The following is a 21037-nucleotide window of genomic DNA, read 5'->3' on the forward strand; positions in this document are numbered from 1 at the left end:
TGTGTCTTCCATGTGCTGGCATAAATCTAAAGGCTGTCCACTGAAATTTCTGGACTTACATACTGTGAACAAGATCGGTATTAACTTGATCTATGTCTGGTAGTCTTCTAAACTGTACAAATGGCCAAAGACTAACACTGCCAGTAAAGAAATTTCATCATAGTGTGCTTTCCATGTTTATAATCAGGAAACAAAAACCCCACCCCAAAAACCACTGAAATATGGGGTTTAGTGCCTGCATTGGTGACTTTGCCTTTTGGATGAATGCAGTGTCTGATGCTTTAGTAATGAAATACAATTGCAAGGATTTCTCTGCAAGAGTGACCTCCCTGTATGATCTGCAGTGCACAATCAAGTTACAAAGACAAAGCCTTGCTTTGCCATCCCAATATGTGTACCCACCAACACGTGTACTAGTAGTGATCTGGATTATAACAGCATCCCAATTTATGTGTAACCTACACCATTATTATCTCAGTCTATGAAAAGTTGAGAAATAAATGATGCGACCAAACTCTGGGAGTGTTCAGACAGTTCCATTTCCTACACTCTGCCCTGACTATAAAATGTGTTCTTTTTATAAGTAAATTACTCGGAATCGGTTCTTATGAGCTTTCCCAACATAAAAATCCACCAAGCGTTGTCCTCCCAGCACCCCCCAAATCCCTTAGCGATGCTGTTTTAGTGCTTGGACATTGATGTAAAGAGGGGTAGTGGAAATTCTGAAAGGAAAGAGAATATTTGCATTAGTAAGATTAGAAGATCTTTGGCACAACACTTCACTATTTACAGCTAACGGTTCACAGACCAAAAAAATAAGGTAAGGGTCAAAATTACTGCTATAATGCATTATTTTCAGTTACTTTTGTCCTGTCTGGATTGGGAACTATTGGTTGACCTTTTTACAATTCACATGGTAGGCATTTTTTAAGGCAAGCAAACAAACCAAACTAGAACGAAAAAGTAAAAATGTCAAAGTAGCCAGTGAAGTCATCTACTAAATTCTGACAGCTAGGAAGCAAGAAGAATGCGGTATGTTTTCTAAAGGTCTTGTAAAGAATTAATGAGAGCATTGACTCTACAGCTTTTAGAGGTTATAGGCTCATTAGTCATCACTTTGTGGTACTACTGAACTTCGATAACATCATGGTTCTGGGGACTGTGAACTCACTGAAATTTTTAGGCTTAGTAACATATTTTTCTTTTTATGTACAACTAATCACTCTGGCAGCCAAACTAACTTGTGAATTATCAAAGAAATAAGTGATGAAGTCTGCTTTAAACTAGAATTCCTTCTGTACAAAGTCCCAGAATAACAATGAATTAGATTAACAGTTTATGTAACAAACCAAAATGTCTAGTGCAGGAATAGGTAAAAGTAAGGACCAAGTTCTTCTTCCACCCATGGAAGGCCTGAGTCAATGTCAAACTCTCATTTTTACTGATGGGACTTATGGAAATAAAACTCCTGAAGTATATATGACCACATATAGGCTATTTGTCCCAGACTCACTGCAAGGAGCCTACTGTCCAGTGCAGTTCTAGTCTTGCATAACACATGATAGTGCAATGAGTGATATGGGCCTCTCAGCACATAATAGTGTCCCGGCTCTGTTGCAGACCTCTCTTGATGTCAGACACAAGTCACTCCATGCAAAACTCACACTCAGACTGCAGGCACTCAATAGGTATTTGTGGGAATGGGTTAACAGACTTGAGCTGATCAGGAATTAGAATAGTTATTTCCTTTGCTGATCTATAAATGATCTCTCCACCCTGTATTGCACTGTCTTTACAAGTACTTGTCTGAGAACGTTGGTATTCTTTATGAGTGTTTTCAAGCAGTTTTCATTTCAAGTTTCCCATTCCTGCAGGTTTGTATGCCTCTGCCCCATTCGGCCTCTCCTTATCACGTCCCAGTTTGGTAATGAACTGTTTTGAAGAGTATGCTTGAGAAATCTTGCGTCACTATAGTTTGAAAAGATCCCCTTGCATTGCTATTCGTTGTTGCTTCTCAAAGATCCCAGTGCTGAATCAAGACAGACTTTTTCCTTCTGAAACCTCTTACTTTCTCTGTGTTAGAGTTGTATCCTTCCTCCCTGCACCCAAATTCATTTTAAAGCTGCTTCCATGGCACCATGGTTAAATTAATTAGGTTTTTCTTTTTTTTTAAAAAAAAGATCGACCATGTAAGGAGACATCATTTTCAAAGCTTCTCATATGGAACAGGCTAATTTAGAAAGGTGCAAACGAATAAAGATGTCTTAGATATAGAATATTACATGTGGGATAAAAAAATATAATTCCCTATTAAATTTCTTCTTTTGAGAATAATTTCTTTAAAGTTGCCTGAAATGCCTGTAATCTTACAGTCTGTATCAAATATTACTAGAGTCTTCCATGAAGGTGAAGCCACACATAACTAAAATTGCTCATATATGAAAATTTCACTTTTTCAAACAATGACATTGTATTAAAAGCAAAGCACAACAAAAGTAAACTTGTAATGCTGAAAGTACCCTTTGATTCTAGTTTGAGTTTCAGGGCTCAAACACAATACAGAATCTCGTTATAAGCTATTGATTTTCTTTGGAAGATTCCCCCTTTAAGATTAATTTGCCACAGCACAACTGATAGCTCTTTGTTTTCCTCGAGCTATAGAAGTTCTATTTTTCAGGGAGAAGAGAATTAAGATTAATTACTCTCTTTTAGCCAATGAAAATCCAGAATGTGCCCTTTTTTCATCACCCAAGAACGTGCGTTGGGCCAGGAGCAGGCACAGCACTTTTTAGATGGCTGAGGTCGGCGGTGTCGGGAACGTCAGCAGGAGCTGACGACAGTACGTTAGGGGTAACCTACTGAGCACGGTCTACTCAGCCTGGTAGGCTGAATCTATGGGGTAAAATAATATAGATAGGCTGATATTATGGCTCCTGTTCTGGCCACTGTGGGGAAAACATCTAATTCCCCTTCTCAACACATGTGCATGTCTGTTTATAATGGTAATAACCTGTTCTTTGCCTGTACTTTGATAAAGTTCAGCCCTGTACTTATAGTACTCACATTGTTCGTACTGGTTTTCCTCCGCAGTGTGTTTTGCTGTTTTTCTTGATCCTTCACCCGGGTGAAATGTGCATCTTTGGGCAGAGCTAGTAGCAGGGTATTTTCTGTGTGGCATTTGACCAAGGCTCTTTGGCTAAGCAAAAGGAGGCAGTTTGCTGTGTTGATCATTGTGGGTGCCAAAAATTCCAGGGACTCTTTTCAGAAATCTTTCAGCAATTTTTTAACTTGGACAAAGACCCTCTGTATATTACAAAGCTCTGATCCCGTGTGCATGCATAACCCTTTTATAAACGTTAGATCACTGTGAGATGTGGAAAAATATGAAACTGAGGGAATTTAGACTATCACAGTACTTTACACACAAATGTTTCCATAGTCCTCTTGGGAGTAATGGAATACCCTTCATTCTCACTTAGAAGTGTTATAATTGAGTGCATAAACATTTTGATTTGTAAATGACAAGGGATCTAAACCACGGAGTGAATGGCAGCAGGGAACAGCTAATCTGTAACTGTAATATTTGTATTATGCTGTACTACCTGATAAACTGTTGGGATATGTGATTGAGAGCAAGCACAAAGCATGTTTCCAGCACAGCAGGGAACAAAAGCAAATGAAATTGCTCAAGACGACAAGTTAAATGTTTGTTTTGATCCTGAGACCTTGTAAAAAAGTGGCTAAGATCTCATTAAGGAAAAAAATTACACTTTTTTGTTTATTCAAATTTTAATAAAAACGGCAAAAGAAATGTAATTTCTGCATGGTAGGTGTCCAGTGAGGAAAATTATTTTAATGAGTTAAAACCTATTAATAACAACAATTGATATTCCAGTGTTAAAATATAGTTGATCTTACAGGTCTTGTAAAACCCTTTGGAAAGAGCAGTAATGTCATATCACCTAAGAGTTATTTATGGCATTAATTTTGTGGATCTGAACAGGTATGAGATTTGAGGTCCTCACTTTGTGAAATAAATGAGTTTTTTTTAAATGTCCCCTGGTTCTAGGATGTGTAATTTGTGTAGCTGACCAGAATATTTTTAGCTTTGTCTTAAATTAAATTAAATGTACCTCCTCCTTCATGGAAAGGCATAGCACCATCTGTGAGAACATGCACCAGGCTCCTCAGAACCTGTGGTCCTGATTTGTCTCGTTTCGTTGGACCAATACCTGGCAGTGATGTAGTGGAAATTTTCCTATCTTTAGCAAGTGATGAAGGATTTTTTTATGGTGTGTTGCTTAATAATAGGCCTAATATCACATGGACTATTCAAGGAAGAAATAAAGTTAATTGCATTTTTTTCATAATTGGTTAGGATTTGGAGCTGGATGTTAATGTTGTCTTTTCGTGAATTCTTATAATGATCAAACCTTGTTGTCCACACACATGCTCACCCATATGCAAGGCGAACGTGCTAAGATTGCACGTATTTAATTATCGCATCTTGGTGGATAATCCTGGCCTGCTCAAGGCACAAGTCCTTACAATTCAAGTGGGGTAAGAACTTTAACTCTCTGGTCCAGTTCTCAGTCCCTTTTTTGCTTTCAGTGAGCATATTCAAAGTAACAGCTGGAGAATTGGGCTGTTAGTGGGCTCAGAAGAATGGTGTTTAAGAAGATAGAAATTATGATTCACAGCCATTGTCTTTGAAAAACAAAGCCATCTTCTTCTCATGCACAGGGTACTCTACCATGAAACATTAGGATCTGCCAAGGTGGTATTACTCACGTACTTAACTAATTAATCCATAGATCCTGTCTGTTATTTTTTATGCATAAGCCCACAGCAGTGAGGTACTCTTACGTTGTTGGTAAATTGGTAAGATAAATTTTACATGACAACCTATACTTCCAGTAGTTTACTTAGCATTTTAGAAAACTACTGTGGTTTTAAAATGAAATTCAATTAAAAAGATTAACTTAGTTTAATATAAGAAAGGAGAGATGCAAAAAACATTTGTTTGAAATAATTTTGTATCTCTGACTCTCTTTTATGTTCTCTCTATTAAAACTGAGGTTCTTTAGGCTGTTGCTGACAAATGTGGTTTGTGGCTTTTTTTTTTTTTACTGCTTTTGACAGTTATTTTGTGATTTAAAAGAAATGCCTATAAAATACTGGTTTAACAGAAAGGCTTGTCATCCACATTTACAACAATATGCCAACAATTGTATCCTAGATAAATAAAAAAGATTATAATTCTTTTTCACTTAAAAGAATAAGATTAAGAATGCAAGGAAGGAACTCAGTTTTCCCCTGCTTCTGAGCAGACAGCTGTGTAAAAGAATGTGCAGAGAAACGCAATAATGCATCATGCAGTAAAGTGAAAATGCGGTCAAGGGTTAACTACACGTGGCTGCAAAATCTACTTTACTAGAAATAATGATATGCTAGGAATTAGCACTTGAACTGCAAATGGTGTCTAACACTGCATTAGGCCGGTCGGTAACAAGAACTAACTTGCAATACCTCTGTTCAACAAATGGTGTTCAACAGTGAGCTTTATCCAGGGTTCCCTGGTGAGTAGTTAACACTGTGTGTTATTTTCAGCACGTATTATGACTCTTAAAAAAAAAAAAAGAGTAGCATTGCCTGCTTTAGGTTTAAAGTAATCCTCTCTAGCTGGAGACATACAAACGAAAGGTGAGGGAGAGTCTTAGCATCTGTTCTAAGATACTCTATCTGGGTGTTTAATAGTACTTTGAAAAGAGATTGGAGAGAATGAGATCTGAAACAGTACAGCTATTTTGGCTGCTGACCTGGTATCTGATGAGGCTGATGAGGCTACTAACAGAGCAAAACATCCTTATTCCTTGTTTATATGCAACCATTGCAGCTAGAAAATATGGAAAATATGACCCGAATGAAGTGTAGAAGATTTTAAAGTATTTCTCTTTAATATTTTTATATGTTGTTCTCTCTGTTGTAAGTCTTGCTTTAAGTCATTTGCAAGTAGGAAAAAAGGCTGTTTTAGGCAATATTTAAAACCTGATGTTTCTTTTAAGCATCCACAGGACTACAGTAAAAAATACGAATTACTAGCTTAAGAGGTCAGATTGGCTCTGTGTTTCTCAGAATTTGCTATTAGGACTTTTCACCTTTGTGCTAACACCAAAAAATTAAGTAAACGATAGGCTGAAGAAATAAATGTGAAAGGTGATGGATTCCTGCCATCCAAATGCTGCCAGAACTGTTGCAAATGTCACAGTCATTTGTACTCACTCCCAGATAGGAGGAAACACAAGGTAGGAAAAATCCAAACTGAGCCCCAGAGGTACATAGATGTGTCTGGGATGCTGGTTGCTGTGTGACTACAGGAGAATTTTTGACAGGGCAGTCATTGCTGAAGCCTTCCACTGCCCGTTACTCAACATGGGGCATTTTTGGCTGACCTGCCAGTCAACTACTCTTGTCATTCATTGTTAGCAGGTGAGCAAGTACTGGGTAAACATAAATAAATGACACTGTTCTGCAATTCACTTCATGTGAGGATCAAAAGGAAAGTCTTAGACTCAAATGTTTGATGTTGATTATGTCTTGGCTGATGCAAAATTTTATTGCAAGCTGTAATTTGGCACTGACCCAATCCATCATCTGCAAAAGTTACATCTTAAGAGAGAATAGGGTTAATGTAGGAAAAAAGGCTATTAGATGAGCCTATCATAATTTCTGGATGCGTGCAGGATTTTCTGACTAAACACTACATTTAAATTGTTTTCTCATTTTAAATACAACAGATGCTCAGACACCATGATGATGAATTCAGTGTAAACACTCCATTTGGGAGATTCAGTTATATAATTGTGCTCTGAATTTCTGGGAGGATTCTGTATTTCTTTAGCAATCAGTCCAGAAAGCAGCAGAAAACAGTTCCTGCAAGTCAAAAATGCAGTGAAGTAGCGACTGATGCTATTTTTGTTGTTAACTGTGTTATCCTGAGACACTGAGTCAAAAGGACACATGTGCAAGGTCACCGAATGGTGTGACAGAGATGCATTAACAGTTCAGGCCTTCTGTAACAACACGCGATGCCACTACAGCTCTCAGTCTACCTTGCCAAAATACCATCTGTAGCTACATTTCTGTTCAAAGGGTGGGCATGGTGGGCAAGAGCAGGCAGAGAAAGATCACAGACTGATGAATAAAAGAATGAGCAAAAAAAGTTAATAGAATTTGGGCTAGTGAAAATCTAGTTGTTGATCTAGGCTTTATCCCCTTTGTCCTCATTTTATAATCTAGTAGAAAAAAAATTGATCAAGCTTAATATACTCGATGTTAACAAAGAAGCAAAGAAAAGGTTAATGTTGGGATTACAAACCAGAAGCAGAAATAAGGCAATTATCAGTTTTACCTGCTCTCTTGAGTATAGAAGTATATTGTTAAATTAAGAATATAATTTTTCTGTGGCAAAAATGAAGCATGGGATTTTATATTCTTAAAATGAAAATAAGGTGTGTATATGAGGAAAGCACAGAATAACGTTGAGGATGTATTTTAAGAAGCTATTGGTGTGGTCCATCGGAGGCTCGTGGAAGTCCTTGTCCAGCCCATTTGGGCAGCAGCTCCTGCCTGCCTACCCGAATGCTCTCGTTGCCTGATCTCAGCCTTGCACAGGCAATCCAGTCTGTCGTTACTGCTCCTGCCGCGGCATGTGGCTTGGTGACCTGTCCTTCCCCATTCCCTGCTGGCAGGTGTAGGATGGGAGAAGAACTTGGCACAGGATGTGTGGGAATTGACTGCTCTTGCAGGGAGGAGGGGAAGAGAGGGAGATGGTCTGCTTGCCCTTTGGGAAGGGAAAGCGGCACGTCAATGTGGAGGATGAACATATGCACTTGGTGAGATGAGACTTTCTGTTTTAAACCAATGAAATTGCAAAATATTAGTAGTATATCCATTGAAAGTTAAATGTGAAAACAAACACAGGGTCTCATGGGATCTTTCTGAATGATTTATCGACACATCCTTTTCTCTCAAGAGTCTCCTTCCTTTTTAGTGATTGGGTTGCTCACCTATGACTTAAGAAAATGATGTTCAAGTCCTTCTCTGCCCTTAAGCAAATCTTCCTACTGCTTTCTGCCCAGCTTGCCATCTCTGACATGGGAATAGCTGCACTCTCCAGGAACAATGTTGTGAGATGCTCAGATGTAGCATTAACAGTGTTGGGGAAAACACCTAGATAATGAGGTTCATGTTATGAACTTCAATTTGTGTTATTGATCCATGACAATTTGTGACACATCACCCATAAAAGGTGCAAAAAGAAGCTCAGAATACAAATAGTTTTGGCAGGAGACTGTGGGACACTTGGATTTCCAGCACTTTATAGAGTGATAACAGGGAAACACTTAAAGCCTGATAAAAGAGGAAAATAATTTGAAATGGATATAATTGCTAGTGATCGTAGCGTTAAATCTTTGAATGTAAGTTGAGGGCTCAAAGACAGAAAAGTTTGAGGAAGCCCAGCTTGACTCAAAATAGCCATTCTGGAATGAATGTTTTATTGAATTATTGAAGGTCCTTTAGGATATTAATGCTGTGGTAGATGAGATGATATATTAGGGAGTCAAATTTTTAGAAATAATTTGAAGACATTTTCACACCAGGATTTCCTGTTTAAGGTGCAGAGTCAGAGACTGAGAGGAAAGAAGGCACAGATCTACCCTGCAGACAGAAAATAAGGGGGTTTTTGGTTGTTGTTTAAGAATATCCTGGAAGCCTCTTTTAAAGCTAAGGGAAGTACAACTGCCTTTTGTTGTTTATGTAAATAGCAAAAGAGACGGTTTCACATTTGTACTTTAAAAGGTAAGTTTGAAGTTGAGAAATAACGAGCACAGACAAAACAAGAGGACATGAATTATCTAAGAATGTGAGATAGTACAGCTTAAGGCAGACAACTATAAAATTATCTTGTTTCTAGATGAATTGAGTGGCATTATACTCATTAGGAAAGATAACTGACACTTAGAAGTTATAACTAAGCCAGTTATCTTTTACAAAGTAAGCCTTTTAGCTCTATCTGCAGATTTGGTAAAAGAAAGTAGGATATTGGCAAACACTACTCAACAAATGTAGTACAGCACAAATTAAAAGGGCATGAAATTACACACAGCAGCATTTGTTTATCATAAGGACACACTCTTCTGGGTACCTTATAAAGGGCACTGAAAATTGTCACATGGTAAGAGCAGTTCAGTACAGCCATTTACAAACAAACAGAGGAAGATGATCACAGCAGCCTTTCCAGTAGCCTTAATTATACTGCGGTTGGTTGAAGTTCAAGGATCTAACAGCGGTTTCCTTTGTCAAAGGTATTTTCTGCAATTTCCTCTTTTATATCATCCCTCAAAGCTGCTTCCTTACATCCACAACAAATAAATGTCTTGGCTTCATATAGACAGGAGAAGAACCCCTCCTCTTCCATTTGTTTCAGAAACTTTCTAACTGTATATTTCAGCACAGGAGCAACATTTTCCTAACTCACTAGTAATTGTTGCCCTGACTAGCTAAACACCAGTGACCTCTGCTTCACAGTTTGTCTTGTCTGTATAACGTGAACGCTTAGAAACAAGAAACCACCTGAAAATCCCATCTAAACATTAGGAAGTAAAGCTGAGATTTACCTTTGTGAATACGCCCCGAAATTACACTTATTCACAAGTTTTTAAAGTTAGTAATTGAAGGTCAGTGAAAAATGATGAAAACCAATTGCAACTCCAACAGAAATACGGTACCTGCCATGTGTCTGTGGGCAGTTTGAGCAGTGAGATGTGAATATTAAATGGACAAAAGGGTAAAGAAAATCAGTTGCGCAGACAGCCTCATTGTAAAAAAGTGAATAGCGCTTCAGTTAGGACTTAGACTGAGGGGCGAATGAACAGAGGGTGAAGCCGTGGTGCGTCATCTCTAACCTTAAAAGCAGATCTGCCTAATGGGTTTTGTGGTTTGCGGAATGGAGGTTCCTGAGCACAGAGTGCTATGGGGATCCTCTGTGTGACTGTTCATGATATCATCTGGCCTGTTATGAATCTGGAATCTTTTAACTGGTAATTCAACTCTTCACTGGAAAGGGTGGTGAGTGTAGCAATGGCACTTCAGATCAGCAACACAAGTCTTTTACATGTCTGTCTTTAAAACAGAGATGAGTCCGGAGACCTTTTAGTACTCAAAACATGCCTCTTGGACATGATGGTGGTGAAAGGGGCAGCAGTGAAGTCACACCTGCAATTTGTGTCAGCAGGCTTTCTACATCAGACAACAGAAGTCTAAGCTTTTTTTCCCCATTAGAAAACACAGTCTGTATTCATTTGCAGGTTAATTTATTTAGCTTAAATGCTGAAAATACTGGCATGGAAATACCTGAAATGCCAAACAGATATTTTCTCTTAATGAAAGGAAACCAGGGAATGTGCCATGCTCCAAAATGCTGAACTCCTGAAGAGATCTTTAGTCTGTTGGACTTTCTGTAATTAGAAAAGGTGAATTTGCGTGATGATCCAATCAAAAGTCTTTGAAATTCATTTTGTCCACATAGTGAACTATTTTCTGCTGGCAGAAAGCCTGGCCTCAGTCAGGCTGTGAAAGCAGCTCCTTATTCTCGCTGGCCAAGGGCCTGGCCTTCAGGGTGTTTCTGACTGCCGTGCAAATGCCACACACTATTTGTTTCTTGCTGCATCCAGTTCCCACTGGAAGAGCTACAGACCCCTGAAATACTGACTGACTGGGGATCTGCAGTGTCGCTTCCATGGGGGATTAACGTCCGAGTGAAGTGAGGGATTGTGCCAAGTACAGCCGCAGCTCTGCAACAACCAGCTTTCAACTTGCCTCGTCGCAGCACTATTTCCTTCAGCGGCATTACTGATCAGTAAGTGAGGAGGGGAGTTGGAGAGCTGTAGATGGTGCTGCCCCTCTTCCATCCCCGACAGTGGCCGTCTCCGCCTGCCAAACCGCCCTTGGGAGGGTGGTTGCTCTAAAGAGTGAATCGTGGGTCCCGCTTGCCCCGTGCAGTTAGGGAGCTGTGTGCTCACAGTGTGACTGTCATGTTGGGCTGTGGCACATGCTGTGGGTAGCTTTGAATTCATGCCGATCTCATAAAATCATGCAAATATTTATGAATGTTGCTGCACAGTGACTGGTAAGGTTGAGCTTTTTGTTAGATGTGCAAAAAAAGATCATTTAATACACGCAATGTCTCCTGTGGGTTTTGTCTTATTTTTCCCCCATGAAATTACTAGTCACAAATTTGACCAGCTGTAGTTTCTTCAGTTAGTCCTAATGTTGTGCCTGCCACCTCTTCCTTTATTTAATTTCTTTATGTGCATTATCCTGTGGTATGGCTCTTGCATAGCAAAAGAGAACGTTTTTCTTAGTGCACAGATGAAATGGAGCTGAAAATTACAGCAGATAAAAATCCAGCTCTTTGAACTGTAATGTTAAGAACTCAACCAAAGTAGACATCTAATTGAAGATAATGTTGACTGTATGTTAGTTTATTATTTTGACAAGCTTGCATCATTAAGCATGTATTCGATTTCATTACACTGCAGTAAACAATTCGTTGTGGTAAGGTATGCTAGTTTGTAATGTCTGTAGGCAAAGTTGCATTATACTTTAAATGCAGATAGTGCTGCCTTTAGATTTCGAGTTACGGAGCAACAGTGTAATTATCCTATTACCTTGCTAAAACATCTAATTATTTGTCAATGATGTTAAAACCTGAGAACTTAAATGTGAGAAATTATAATACGAATGTAGCTACTATTTTCTTTCATTGACACTTTAACAATATCAATTTGGCAGGCTGTTGTGAGGAAAGGATCCCATATAAAATCATGGTAATGGGGACTGCATATCACTACAATGATATCTAACAAAAGATTGATTTCTGATTTTAGTAAGTGTAGTATATATGCAAAGTATGTGTTTAGCTTTATAATTAATTTAAATATATATGATTAAATTTTACTGCATAACAAATTATGTCCTAGCTGTTGCAAAGCCCATCATTGAAAGTTTAAAGGGAGACACATAGATAGAAAAAAGGTAAAGGAAAAAGCTAGTTCTTCCCACTTTTAAAAAAAATGTCATTGAACTGTGAGCCCAGCTTAAAGTCAGATTCTGTCTCCAGTGTTCCCTGATCTCCTCAAGAAAAGAAGTTCCTGAATTCTATTAAAAATTGCTGGTTTCTCAGCAAGCAGCACGAAGAGTTTTTCCTGGGAGAAAGGTTTTAATAATTAAAATTAGTCAATACTGAAGCGCAGGAGATTATTTGATCTTGTTCAGAAACTGACACTTTCCAGAAGGAAAAAAAAATGCAATCTCTCTAATAAATCACTTTGTGCAGAACTGGGAGTCAAGTAGAAGAAATTTGCTGCAGAAGAAAAGAGGGCAACTCACCAGGGAAATAGGTTTGCTCAAAATAATTGTGAGTTTGAACATCAAGGTTGAGATTCTTAGGACATTTCCAGAAAAAATCTGTAAGACTCTCAGGATGAGATGTAAAAATGCATTTGTTAGTACTTCAGGGCATTACATCTCTCAAACACATTATATAAAGTTGCTGTTGGCTCTTGTGCTCCAGTCCAAATTTCAATTTGTCTACTTTTCCCTCTGTAATTTCAACTAAACTCAGCTGTTTTATCAAGTCAGTCTATATTTCTGCACAGAACTGAGGATGCCCACCTTCATTTAATAGACTTAAATTTTGCTCCAATAGCCTCTGTCAACTTTGGTTACTGTCAGCAGATGAAAAGATGAAATCAAAAACATGCCAGCGGATGAATGTGCCCAGCACGGGCTGGATTCCTTTTGAGCCATGCTCTTTTTCAGACTTTCCTATAATGATGCCTGTGCCACCTAAGTCCATACGTTTTCCTTGCCCATATTCAGACCCATATATTCCCCTGTTTTTACGAACACCGAAACTCTCCCCTGCCCTCTTCTGTCCTGTTTCTTCCTGTCACTTAAAATCTGTCATTCTTCTCATGTTAGCACTGCTATCCAGCTGTGCCATTCCTCACGGTGCATTTCTAGAGAAGCAAAATGGTCCTTAAATATACCCTAGTTTCCTTTCGCAGTGGTGTTTAGAGGTTAGCGAATATATGTCTGAAACCAGAGTGCTGCTTTTTCAAGGGGCCATCACAGTGGGAAAGGGCAGCACTGCTGCTCTGCTGGCTACATCATTCCGAGGATGTCACAGGTTGCTCTTGCAAGTGTTTCTGAAAGCACAGAAAAATAGGTTCTGATGCTCTGGCAGGTTACGGTATCGCACCTTTTCTTTGTACTGCCAAACTGTGTCTTTGCATTCTGGTTTTTAGCTTTGATGTTGCATAATTAGAATCACTATATTTCAGAAATGCAAAAGATCCCAAATGTCATATGAACCTAAGTGTGTTTGAAAAATATTATTCTATAGCTTTTTCTTATACGAGGAGGGCAACGTTAATGTACAACTTAAATGTACAGAGTGATGCTGCAATTCAGCAGAATTGATGTTGTGGCTGAAAAAAACCCCCAACCTTCTGAATTATTTTGGCTTGTTTGATTCACCCTGTTTGATTTCTCTTTGCGGCAGATCAGACAAGAAAGTGGAGAGGAAGGCAAAAAAAGTCTGTATGCACAACCAGCTTTTCTGTTCCCATTTCCCAACTGTGGAGCACTAAACTTTTACATTCTGTAAGTTTTTAGCAAAGTTTATTCTGTGTTACCTGAAGCATTACAAAGTACATATGCTGTTTGTATGAAAAAAGATGACACAAGAACTGCCTTTAACATAGAGCATAGCTGGGAGAACAGACACAGGCTAAATCTGCTCATACTCCAAGTAGTGATGTGAAAGTACTATATTTGTATTTCTGATCAATGATTTGATGCCATTATTATCTTTGCTAGAACTTCTAAGTTTTTAGCAAGGAACAATAGAACAGAACTTATTTTTTAGCATCTTTCATGCTTCTGCCGCACTTTACAAGTCAAGTATTCAATACCCAGTAGCAGAGGAACACCCTGGAGTTGGGGCCTGGAATCTGGCAACCATCACAAATCCTCCTGATATCAAGGGGAGTTTCATGGGTGGGACAGGGATGAGTTATTATGCAGGCCTAGAAGATCAGCAGTAGCTTGCTCACAGCCCTGTGCAGTTTTATTCACTCATCATACTTTCACTGTTCTCAGCCAACTGAAAGTCTGGTGAGTAAACAATTTCATAATGGATAAAACCAGATCTACTTTGACAATGTAATTCCTACTGCTTAAAAAGACCCAGGTAAAACACTATGGTCCCTTTGGCTGAGGTTCAGTTACAGGTCACGGTTGCAGAGGAGATGAGACAATGTTGTGTGAGTGATGCTATTGAATTGCTCAATTGCCAACAACTTCTGCAGTATCTGCTTGTATTCTCCAGGAACTCTGTTTCAACACAGTACCTTTGACCATACAGGTCCATCTATATTACAAAAGCAAGCTCTAATCTCAGTACAGAAAAACTTTAGAGCAAACGAAGGTAAGAATGAGGTTGCTGCTGCCATGACAAACTCATCTGTGGTCAATGGGCCAAACAGACCAAAGACAGGGGCAACCAGCAGCTGGGGTTCTCTCAGCCCCTCAGATGCTCACTTCTTTCCTGTTCCTCCACTGTTATTAACAAATGGAGAGAACTACCAGCAGCAAGACTACTAGAACTACTAGCAGCAATAAAAGCAAAAAAGAATTTAGTAATTCCACAGTACAATCTACCTAAAGCAGGAGCTGCTCACCTTGCTTCAGACTAGGAAATGGAGGAAAATTCTCCATGAATCAAAACGCTGAAGACAGCTTCTTAAGCAACAAAGGAAAATATCTTCACCTAGCAAACTATTAATAGTGGATCATTCATTCAAAACAGCTCAGCATTCAATTGCTGCTGTTTTTATCTCTCTCTCTCTCTCTCTCTCTCTCTCTCTCTAGTTTGTAGTTCTCGCTGGACTGACCACTCTAGAAAGGTTGGCCCAAAAACTTGAAAGCTGATGGATCGCAGCAGGTCACAGACTTCAGATTACAAAGGCTATGCTGTTCTTTCTCAAGTCATTGGCAACAGTTTTACTGTCTGCAGCTGGAGGTGTTCACACAGCCGTACATGGCTTTTTTATTTTTATACATAGTGCCACTGCTGTAAATTATATTTCTGATATAAATTAAAATTACAAGGGAAGCCTATCGTCGTTTTGCTGTTCTTACCATAGCGCAGTTTGTTTTGTAGAAACTGGCAAGGCTCCACTTTCCACGCAGATGAATGATGTAGGTAATGTATACAAATGAAATGTGCGCATGTTAAGGATAAATTGCTTTATTTGCTTCATTAACAGCAATTTGATAAACAGTTATTCAGTTATAGATCTACTGATTAGAATCAATCGATATCTCAAAGTTTGAAGTCTGTCAAAATAATTAAATGGTCCAATAAATCCAAAGATAAATTACTGTATATTTAGAGACATTTCTAAAGATATTTACCATATCAGCATTCCATGAACTTTGAGGGTACATCTTTGTAAATTACTTTCACTGCTTCATTGACTTTTAATATTGTCAATGCTTACAGCCCTACTGCAATTCAAAAGAAAGTGGTTTGCGATTTACTTAGCTTCGCATATTTATTTCACTACAGTCTTCTCTATTTGGCATTGTTTTTATCTGCCTCTTTTGCTATATTTACATTACAAGTTTGGAACTTTAAAAAAGTAGTTGGTAAGAGACAGGTTCAGGTATAGATGATAAAAGGTTTTCTGGGTGGCAGAATATTGTGCATATATAATGGGAAATTCATGACTGTCCTTTAATACCGTTGGATGTTGTAGCCTGCACAGTGCGGTGTGTATTGGGGTAATTAACTTTCGCTATAGGAATAACGATGACAAGACCTGCCTATTTAAGGTATCCATCCGGCACTGTGAATGAATTTGGAGAAATCAGGTGGCCAAAATTTCTGGGACTTTGAAAACACCATGAAATCTCATGTTCTGGTCTTTACCGCGCCATGGTCTGTTGTTATGACTGCAGTTGACTCAGCCTCTCCATCTCAGTCTACCCATTTGTAAAATCGGTAAAATAATTACACTGCAAGGTAATTGATAGTTAATGGGGAACGTATTAATGACTGTAAAGCATTTGACAAAAAGCATTACAAGGGCTATCATTAGTGTCTGCTGTGAGCAGCTATCAGCAGTTCTGAATATCCAAGGGGACGAGGATGTGACCGTTTCCAAACACTGGACGTGTCTGAATTAGGTTTTTGGTTCAGGCCCAACTCTAAACAAAACAACGAACTGAAAGGAGACAGATGGTCTCTTCCAGCTCTTAATTGCACTTTTATTTGCCTCTTCACAAACATTAAAGGACAGATTTTCAGCTGATACAAGATGATACAGCTCAGTAATTCTGTTGATTTTCTAGAATTCCCCATTTTTTTTATTTTTTATTTTAAACGATGTGTGTCTTTAGATTTAATAATGGCCATTCACTTTGAGTTGTAAACTGCCACTTTCAGAGCACAAAATGAGAAATACCATCTAGCAGTACACAGGTAAAATCGATCTACTTCAAGCTGCCCAAAGACTGTTTGATGATCACAACCAAAATATTGATGAGTTTACAAGATCATTTGAAAGACGGATGGCATCACAAAACTGATGTGTTCTTCTGTGCTAGTAAAGAAGTCTGTGTCATTTTAAAAATTCTCTTTTCACTCTAATCACTTGGTAATTTCTACGGTATTAGCAATATCTAGATACTTTATTATTTGGTAATATCTTATGTACATAAAATAAGAAAAAATGAGTGTGAAATTCATATGTAAGATCACAGTGGAGCTAAAACATTGTCAATTAAGATGGATTTAAGAATTTTAAATCCTAGGGATTGCATCCTGCTTTTCTTCTATTGTGACTCACTGTATTGTGCTCCCCAACAGTAACAGATGCATTGTAAACACACATTCCTACCTTACTTCACATTTGTTGGTATGCCCTTGGTTTCACTTATTTCAATGGGGCTGCTAATGTATATGAAGATTTGTGGGGATAGACCCCAAATGTGCTGCCTGAAAGCTCAGAATTCTAACAAAACATTTCCAACTTTCTTTGAAGTATTCATCTCCAGTACTGAGTATATCTAAAAAGTAGGTATGTATTTTCAAATAGGCCACAGGAAAAAGGCTTTTGGAACTTCAGACACTGATTTTTTTAATTTTTTTTTTTTTTTTTACCCTGGCATTTTTCCTTTCATCATTTTCCTGGATTTCTGAAAGAAAACCCTATGAGAATGCAACAGACAGACATTCATTAGAATCTGGAAGAACAAGGGTGATTTTTTTATTTTTTTTTTTTCCTAATTAACTGCCCCAGGGAATAGCTCTACCAGTTAGAAGGAAGAACAGTTCCTCTATTGTGCCTTTTGTGACTTAGGAACAGTAGATAGGGAGGCTCTAAGCTACAAATCAAACAGTGAAAATCCTCTTAACTGAACACACCCTTGGGCTTCGCACAGAATAAGGCCTTGCGCTCATCATAAGCAGAACTAGTTGGGATTTTTTTTTTTGCTGAAACAGGGTTTTGCTGGAAAATGCTTATGTGTCAAAACCAAAGTACCTTGTGGAGGTAACTTGATTTCAGAGAAACACAAGCAGAGGCTACCAGAAATCTCCCTGATTTCCTGCTGGTTTGTCTTGTGATTTAGCCAAGAGCCTGGAGACCCGATGTCTTCATCCCTCTTGCTTACCTTACAGTAATTTGTTGATTTTCCTGTGATCTCCCTCCCCTCGGCAGGGCTGTATGTGTGTATAAAATTTTGTTTGTGGGTACAGGCAGATTGTCAAAGGGACAATCTGGGTACCTAGAGCACGGGAGCTTTAAGACTCCTATAGAGAACTCTGCCTTAAACCACAACTCCTAGGGTTAGGCTGTAATTCGCAGCCTTGGATGTGAAAGGAAATATTCCTGTCTGAAGCCTCTTTTATGGCACTAATCATGCCTAAAGCAGGAATGGTCAGGGATGGATTGTATTGTTTAAAACCACAGCAGCACCATTCTCCTGAGCTTATCCATTAGCCATCTCACTAGAAACATCTCACTGCGACCACTGCTCTGAAGGAAAAAATGGAACAAAATGTGCCAAAATCTAGTTTAATCGGAGCAATCTTGGTGTAGTAATTTGTATTTCAGGTAAAACTGGCTCCACAGGTCAATGCCACAATACTCTTTAGAAACAATCCACAAACCCCAAAGCCACAAAGTAATTTCACAATACACAGAATTGGGATCAGAGCTCTGACTGTCTCTTTGATTATTAGTTTCTGTGTGTGAAGTATAGGCAGCTCCTGCTAAGGGAATGTGTGGTATAGAGGGTTTTAAGTTTCACCTATGATGGGTTGTTCTGCAAATACTTTATGTATTTTTAATTATGCTTTTATTGGTAGCATATTTTTATGATATTTTATTGACCCTTCCCTGGTTTTTTACGTGAAGAGAGCAAGTAATGGACATTAACCTGTCTTCTCTCAAAGCACTTGACAGTAGTACACTTAGTACTAAGTCTTTTATCCTTTTCTGAATCAGAATTTCTTATTTCAGACAAGTATGCCAACTCATCATTTATGCACATTACCATAAGCTTTTTTGTTCTTTCAAAAAAGAGAAAAGAATAAAAGGATGAAGGTTTGTTTCTTTCTTCTTCTGGAGAATCTTAGGAGAACCACAACTTGAAAGCCATGCTTCTCTACTGATTTATATAATGAATTAGTGCAGTGAAATGCACCACATTGATAGTTTGGTGGATTGGAGCAGGAGGAAGAAACTTTTGTCTACACAACCTCACCAGGGTATTTCAAACTTACATGGTAGGAAGCAAAAAAGCAGCAGGTAATGAGAATTGGGTGGCTGAGCTCCTGTAGCCATGGATCTTGTAAGATTAAGTCTTGTATAAGCAGAAAAAATGACAGGCCTCTCAGGACCATATCTACCTGCTTTGCTTTGGACATAGACACTTCAAAGTATCAGGCTGAGTTGGAGATAACCGTATAGGACTGATAGCTCAGTCCTTGATCACTTTGTGCTTAGATTGTCAGTGGAAACGGGAAAGAAATTGCTAAAGGTGGAAAGAGCAAAAATTCACATAACAAAATATGTCAAATGTATACTGTTCACATTGAATATGCCTTGAAAAATAAAAAATATCTATTTTTTTATTCATAAGAATTATGCATTTGAGAGAATGCAACAGCTGTTTCTGACCAGTTCTATACTGAAGGCTAAGCAGATTAAGGCTGTGTTACCAACTGATTCTGTTATTAGCAGAATGTCCAGGGACTAGATGGCAGTAGCATGTTCATATTTTGATAAGAAAGAGTAAATAAAATTCAAGATGATGGGAAGAGATGGACAGTAATGGACTTGCCCTTTCTAGCTAAAATCCAGAACTCTCTTTACTTTTGATAGAACTTGCAGAGTAATAACTTGTATATGGTGCTTTTCTAATGTGCCTATGGCAAATTGTCACTTAGAACATGTTTTCATGGCAGTCAGATTAAAAAAACCAGCCAAACTACTGAAAAGTAACTGGATAGAATGAATTAATTTTTACTGAGGTTTAATCCAGCAAATCTTGGCAGGTGTGTGCAGTAATGTCCAGTTAGTTTATACAGAGATAAGGTGCAGACAGATAAAGGTGAGATATTAAAAGATAAATGGAAAGAAAATGGACTTCGAAGAAATGTCGTTTAACCTTGTCAATTCTAATTCTCCACAGTGTTAACACTGATGCTATTGTGCCTACTATCACTCACGTGCTATTTTAAAGGCAGATATGCCTGAGAAACTGACCTAATTGTAATAATTTTGGAAAGACATACATATGAAATGGTAACAAAAACTTAAGTTTGCTTCCCTTTATTGCTTGTAAAATATCCTAATCCATTATCTATCATAATTTTGTCTAAAGAAAGCAAGATTTAGAAGTATTTCCTTCTCGGTCTTTATTGAAAGTATCAATTACCTAGATGGTTAAAATAAAATACCACAAATTTGAAGTATTTTGACTTTCTGGGAGGCAGTGTATGCCTGTGTGCTTTTAATTAAGGAAAGGTCTACAGGGATGGTGGAAGGTCAAGTCTATGCTAAATGAAAACTGTAACTCTGCAACCTCACAGCGTTCCCTGAAAGTGCAATAAAAAGGCAGCTAGAATTGACATGATTTAGATGGCTTTTTACTCAGACACTAAAATGCCTCATAAGAAACTATTAAACATAAGGTAAGGGACAAAGACCTAACAAAGGAGTAGCTGAAGCTATGGAAATAAACTGAAGGGTAGAGAGCTAATGGTAAGGGTTCACAGCTGCCACTGTGTATTAGGAAACAGTCATTATTACCAGGGAGGAGGGAGACTTCTGGGCTGGAGTTTTTCCTGGGCTAATTCAGTCCTTGGAGGATGTGGTCCCTGCCACCATTCAGGTCCCAAGTCACAGCTACCAGAGCATCCATGTGGGATGTGGAAGACCTTTCATGCCATCTTGGCTGCCTCCTTTGCCGGATTTGGACATGGGTATGAGGCAGAAACTCCTGCCTCCCACAAGAGGGTCTTACCAACAATTTTAGACTGTTCAAAATCAGGGTCACATTCACTGTCTGAAGCTCTTCCATTTGCACGGAGTAACAAAAATTACTGGAGAAGACAGCTTCCAAAGTGAATCCCCACTCTCTGGGCTATAAGGGCCATGCTTGTTCTCAGAACTAGTGGTTTTTGACTCCACTTAGGCGTTAAGCAAGTTGTTGCAATTAAGACACATGTGGCCAAGTGAGTGCTCAGCACCAAACGTGCAAGTGCGTGAGGAACTGCACTGTGATGGTGATGGACCAGTATCTTGAACGTGTTGTGTTTCATCTGCTATTAACTCTGGATTCTCCTGTTTATGATCTGGTTGCCAGCATTCATCTTCCAGTGCACAGGCAGTAT

At 38.6% G+C, this 21037-nt stretch overlaps 1 protein-coding gene across 1 annotated transcript in view; it reads right to left on the minus strand.

Moving 5' to 3' along the window:
* Nucleotides 1-21037, minus strand: part of CA10 (carbonic anhydrase 10) — a 205626-nt gene that overhangs the window by 14219 nt on the left and 170370 nt on the right. The window lies entirely within an intron of this gene.

Source organism: Gavia stellata, chromosome 22 (assembly GCF_030936135.1).
Source record: "Gavia stellata isolate bGavSte3 chromosome 22, bGavSte3.hap2, whole genome shotgun sequence".
In the NCBI taxonomy this organism is placed as follows: Eukaryota; Metazoa; Chordata; class Aves; order Gaviiformes; family Gaviidae; genus Gavia; species Gavia stellata.